The sequence below is a fragment of the Corvus kubaryi genome, unplaced genomic scaffold (assembly GCF_017639235.1).
Source record: "Corvus kubaryi isolate FWS band 111438036 unplaced genomic scaffold, C.kubaryi_AGA036_p1.0 133, whole genome shotgun sequence".
Lineage (NCBI taxonomy): Eukaryota > Metazoa > Chordata > Aves > Passeriformes > Corvidae > Corvus > Corvus kubaryi.
The window spans coordinates 23748344-23754343 of NW_024580667.1; the positions used below are offsets into that span (position 1 = coordinate 23748344).

At 45.4% G+C, this 6000-nt stretch overlaps 1 protein-coding gene across 2 annotated transcripts in view; it reads right to left on the reverse strand.

Moving 5' to 3' along the window:
* The window catches only part of LIMS1 (LIM zinc finger domain containing 1), a 67440-nt gene extending 61733 nt beyond the window's left edge, over positions 1 to 5707 (reverse strand). Inside the window, exon 1 of one of the 2 annotated variants that reach the window (XM_042039531.1) lies at positions 5586 to 5707. The gene's annotated coding sequence lies outside the window, so the exon portion shown is untranslated. Of the gene's footprint in view, positions 1 to 5258; positions 5464 to 5585 lie in introns of those variants that run through there. The other variant, XM_042039539.1, reaches the window with a different exon arrangement.
* Positions 5708 to 6000: the final 293 nt, after the last annotated feature.

A 6000-nucleotide genomic window follows, 5' to 3' on the forward strand; every position in this document is an offset into this window, starting at 1 on the left:
CCTGAGCGGTTTTGTATCCAAGCCATAAACTCAAGGGCATTTCAGTGGAAGCTGTGGGAGGAGATGCTGCTGTGAACACCTGGAGGTTGTGTGGCCATGGTAGGTGGAGCCCCTTAGGGGACTCCTCATGCCCCACTGCCATCCCTGCATTGCTCCCCGCACAGGACACCACCGGCGCCCACCATCCCCAGCCTCCCACCATTTTCAGTGAAGCTATGTTAAACAACCAAGGGTGGAAATTTTACTCGTTCCCCTAAATCCCACCACCTCCCCCGCCAAAGTTAAATATTTGGCCTTTGGTTAAACTAAATGGATTTTTGTTTTTCCTTTCAGAGCAGTCTCACGATCTCCGTGTGACCCCGGTGGGAGGACAGAGGGAGGCAGGGAGACCCCACCGTGCACTCAGAGCACTGCCAGAGCCCAATGAATGTCAGCCCACTCAGTAGCAGAGATGGGTGTAATAAGCTTTTAAATACTTCCTTTCCCCTTTTTCTTAAAAAGAAAAAAGAACAAGGGAAAAGCTACTGGGATTTTCTGATTTTCCTTCTCACACCTTTTTTTTTTTAAATACATATGTAGAAAACATTAAACAACTACATCTTTGGATGCAACTCAAGTTAAACAACTGCTTCGATAGTCTAATTTTTGGAAAAAAAATAGCAAATTCTCACTTTCTTGAAAGGCTTTACTTCTACTTATTTGTATATTCCCTAGGTTATCAGCACATTTCCCTTGGCTTTTCTGACAGCAATATACATGTCCTTGTAACCAGAGAAGTATGGGAAATTCTGGAAACATCCAACTGTGTATAAATATTTAAAGCTCAGACACTCTAATACAAAACAAGTACCTCTCTGAAACAAACATCTCCAGATGTTTTAACATATTTTTATATATAGATAGATATATATATAAGATGTGACTCAGGCACGGAAAGCCAAAAGAATGTTCTCATTTCCTGAGACTGGCTAACAAAAAGGAAAAAAATGTGAATGAAGGAACAAAGATTTCAAAACTCAGCTTTTTCTTAACAGCAGCAGCTTTAAAATGCTCCACTTCAAATCCTTTTCCGTATAATCAGAATATTGCCTCTCTCTTGCAATTGCATATACTCTCAAAAGGAAACACAGAAAGGAGAAAAAAATGCTTTCTGGGTTGTTAAAAGTACTACAGAAATGTCTCATTAGAGAAGTGCCTGTCCTTGTTTCAGTTCCAGTGAAGCTTACCGACACCTCCCAGCAAGCCCCTCTCCCACAGCCTGCCTTGTCTCCAGGGCACAGTGGTCGAGAACAAGCCAGCAGCCACGTGCGCTGTGGCTGTCCCTCAGCTCTGTCTCTGCATGGCAGGACTCAGCCTGCAAGACCTCACAGCACATCTTGCTCCATTTTTTTTTCCCCGACAGTACAAGCAGGTATAAACAGCATCCAGTTCCTCTGGGACCTGACAGCAATGGGTGAAGAAAGCCCATGGACATCATCAGATCATGAAGTCTTGTCCTACCAACAAATGTCAGGTAGATTTAAACAGGCATCAGATGTGTCCCTATACTCTGTGCCCTTTCTAACCATAACCTACATGTCGGGGGGGCAGGACATGGGATTTCCTTCCTCTGAATCCTTTGAAGATGAATTTCTGCAAACCAGTTCTGTGAGAATGATGACAAAACCACTACTGGGGTGGTTTCCCTTCAGGCAGGGCAGTAGGAAGGGACAGCAAGCTGCAGAGAGAACATACTCAAGTGCACTTTCCACAACAGAAAGCAAAATTGCTCAGACAATCCTTCTGCAACAACCTACAGGCAGGTGATCCCTCTTCCAGTGCAACAGAGCATGGACTCCAAATCCTGACACCGCACCCAGGGCAGCCACAAGCAGTCCCCAGACCACCACCAAACACTGCTCCCTCCATCTTTAAATCCCCAGCACCTTGTCACAGAACCCCACTTTTAACACTGCTCTCTGGGCCATAGCTACATGACCCATGCACAAATCCACGCTTCTACCGAAACGGGTATTGCTACCTTTCCCAAGTTCTTTCCCCTCGACATCACTGCCACTCACAGGATCAAGGAATCGATGATGGAGATAGATGCAGTTTTAAATCTATGTACCTACCAATCTTTTTCACCATAGGTTTTCAGCTGGCTCAGGTCCCTGGTGCTGGCATGAGAAATGTTGGGGGATGGGAATGTGTCGGTTATGGATGGGATGGGAATGTGCTACAGGCGGCTGTAGCATAACCACACGCTTAATTAAAACATCTCTGTAATCATCACTGCCTGTGGGAAGAGAAGCTGCCCTGGCAGGGCCCACAGATGGTCTGTCCTGAATCGTAGCACTGGCCAGAGCTGGGTCTGGGAGATGGCCGTTGCCACGTGAATCTCAGCCCACTTACAGCAGACCCTGGCAAAAATAAGTTACTTAGCACAAATGTCGGTCTCTCTTGCCATGAAACGCAAGTCTGTCTTGCTACCAACACAGCTCAGAAAAGCATGGTGGTCACATGCAAAGCTCAGCAATATGTGCCTATTTGCAAGCATTTCCTCACGAAAACCAGAGGGTTTTGCAAGCAGAGGCTGCTGTGCCAATTCAGCCCTGAATCCACAGGGGCCGCCTTCCCCTGGCAGTGCCGGCAGCATCCTCTGCCGCCCTGCTTGCCAGGCTGTATTCTTCATTCCTAAATCAGAGGTGGAGTGTGCCAGGAGACACCAAAGGAGGGCTCGTGGATGCTGTGGTTCTGCAAGGCAGGAGGCTGACAGCCAGTTTCTTGCCCCTGCCAGGCAGTGCCCAGACCCAGTGGGGATGGCCAGGCTCCCACAAAGAGTCCTTGCAAAGTATCGAGGTCTCTTTTTCCTTCCCAGGTTGAATTTGAAATTAATACTCTGCGCAGTTCCCTCTCCCCACATCAATCCCACAGCTGCTGCACATCAGTGTGGGGTCTGGACTGAAGCCACTTTGCCATGTTGTTGCCTCCCAAATATTTGCTGGTGTTACTGCATTGCTTTGCTGTGGCCTTTCCCAGTGCCCCCAACTACAGAAAAATAACATATTAATACAGAAAACCCTTTTAATTTTGAGCACAGCAGCTACCCCATGCTGCTCTGGCCACCCAGGAAATGTTCATAAAGTCATTACAATGCCTTAGCTTCCCAGATGATCCACATCAATTCCCCACCCATGATGCGAGCAATAAACCCCCCCTCCTCAGTTTTAATTCTACTGTTCGCACCAGTTTAGGTTTTACTCAGAGACAACAGCCCATCCACCAGTGTGTTCTCAGTTCTTCAAGCTATTTGATGCAAGCAATGTTTGAAACAACCCTAAATGAACCATGTGACTAAGGATCCACCTTCTTACTGAAATCTACAGAAACGGCTGATGAAGCTTTTTAATAAATCAAAAAGTGATGAAAAGAAGGATCATCAGAGCTGGAATTCAAGAACTTCTTATTTAAAATATAAAGAAAAGCCACAATATGAAAAATACAGAGCATAAAACCTCCTCCTGGGTGTCAACCATGTTGTAACGCTATTTTTCATGCACCCTAGGGTGCCCCAGACTATGCCATTTTGGCACAGGAACGTGGTTTCAGGCTGCAGAGGAGGTTCACTTTGTCCATAGTTTGTCATCGGCCACACCATCAGCTTCTGGCACCCTGGACATCACTGACAGTCTCCAGATGCTGAGACAAATTCAGCAAACTATTCGATACAAAGAGTTACTATGGCACACAAAACCAGCCAAGGAAATTACAGTATCTTGACTTTTTTCCCCCCCACTTCTATCTGTTTAAAAAACAGAAGTCAGCATTTTCATAAAGACTTACACACCACAGGAAGGGAAATGCTGAAGTAATTGCAAAGGAGTGTCCTAATTTGAAGAAAAGTATGAACCCCAGGGCACAGTCCCCTGCTACATTTTCCCTAATTGTCAGACTGAATTAGGACCTTTCACCTTTTCTGCCCAACACCAGCACTTCTGCACAGACTGTTAAGGGTGACGTGCTCTGTGACACATCCCAGCACGACAAGGACAGCAGACCACGTACACGGCTGCTTCGTTCACACTGTGCAGAGCTTAGACAAGGGAAGGCTTTGGCTATAAAAACGTGACTGTCAGTTTCATTTTCCTTGTCATCAGCATTTGCCATCATGGAAAGACCTGACATGAGTAATTACCCCACTGACTATCAAGCTGCTTTTAGCACAGCTAATAATTAAATCCTCCCTATATTGAAAAGTAATAAGAGACTGCATTATGCTATGGAGTGAAAAACTTTTGAACTGGGCTTTGGAGGAGAACAAAGCACAGACAAATCAGGATGTGTAACCTAACACACAGCATGAAGCCACAATTGCAGGAGCCGAAAGGCTCGCCTTAAGTGCTCCAATAATAAATATTTTACTGCAGCTTGAAAAAGAATTTGTTAACTGTGCAAACCATCCTCTGTGTATTGCAGACCATTAATGGTTCCCCTGCAGTAACTGTATGGAGCCAGTTCTAAGAAAAAGACCTGTGCACTACAACTGAGACCAAACTGCAGCATCACATTTAGCTTCTTATTTAGAGTCCCCTATCAAAGCCAGTAACACCATGAAGAGCCCCCATTTTTCAGCTTCACAGTCTGCAGTGGAATAAGAACTGTGAATCCAATGAGTCTGTGCTAGTTTTTCAACTGTAGTTATACTTGGAACAGAGAGGAGCTGGCTTTGTCCGGTATTTTGCTGTATGCTGGCCTGTATTTCTTGCTACAAAGAAAAACTCAGTTTGTTCTAGGGAACTGCAAAAGCTTAAGATAATAATGGTTCTGAACTGAGAAGCTAATGTTTTTCTCTGAACCACATATGAAACTTATTCCAATGATAATATATCAAGATAAGTTCAGCACAACCAACTGAAAAAGCTGCCCACAAAACTCAGAGGACACTTATAAAGCAAGCAGGCATTGCCACGACGAGCTATCAGCCCCAGGCAGCACACCAAGCAATCCTGAATGACTCACCACTACCCAGCATCAAGCCACTGTGCATCCCTCCTTACCCAAATCCCCCTCTTCCAGAACAGAGTCTGGTCTCCCAGCATGATGCTGAGTGAGAAAGCTGTGCCTCAGTAACGACTGCTCAAGTGACAGCACCAGCCTGCAAGTTCCTCAAGTTGCAAAACAAAAGCCATAGGAGTAACTCAAGTTCAAAAAGCCTTCATAAAAAGAAGAGGAAAAGAAAAAAAAGGTTAAAAAGAAGAGTATTTCCTTGTGCATACCTGCTGACCAGATGTCTGCTGCTTTTCCGTGTACCAAATCTGGAGAGGGACCTCAAATCATTCTTTCCTTTTTTGTTTTCTTCACCAAAATTCAGATTATTTAAACTCTCTAAATCAGACCAAAAACTCAAGACACAAAACCCCTTAGGAATTTCAGCTTGTGGAGACCTTTGAAATCACTTTACATTTTGTTTAAAAGTAGGTTTGAATGACATATTCACATTTTTAGTGGGGTTTTTTTAAGGATCAAAACAAGAAAACACACCAATTTTTAATTTTCCCTCCTCGTATTTTACAAAATCAAAATGCATCTTTCAAGAGCCTTACCCCTTAGTTTTAACTTCAGTGGACTGGAATCCTCTACAGAAAACCCCCTCAGCCAGAAGGCTTGGAAACAGTTTTTCCGGAGGAGCTGACTCCACAGTCTCTCGCCACTGTGCCACCCTGCCAGATGAACAGCCCTGCCTGTCCTGGTCAGCACCTCCCTCTGCTCCCTCGAGCTGAGCTTCTGTGACAATGAACTGCACGGCACCTTCACCTCCTTAACCATAGCCCAGCCCCTTGTCCTCCATACAACGATTCACCCCAAAGGAAGGGTGAGAGGAACAGAGGAAGCCAGCCAGTTTAGGGAATGGGCCCCATATCCAGCCTTTACTGGGAAAACAGTTCTCATTCAGGGCACACCAGCAGTAGCAGGACTCCAGGCTGACTGACTCTCAGCCAGGGGAGGATTTGCTTGGCC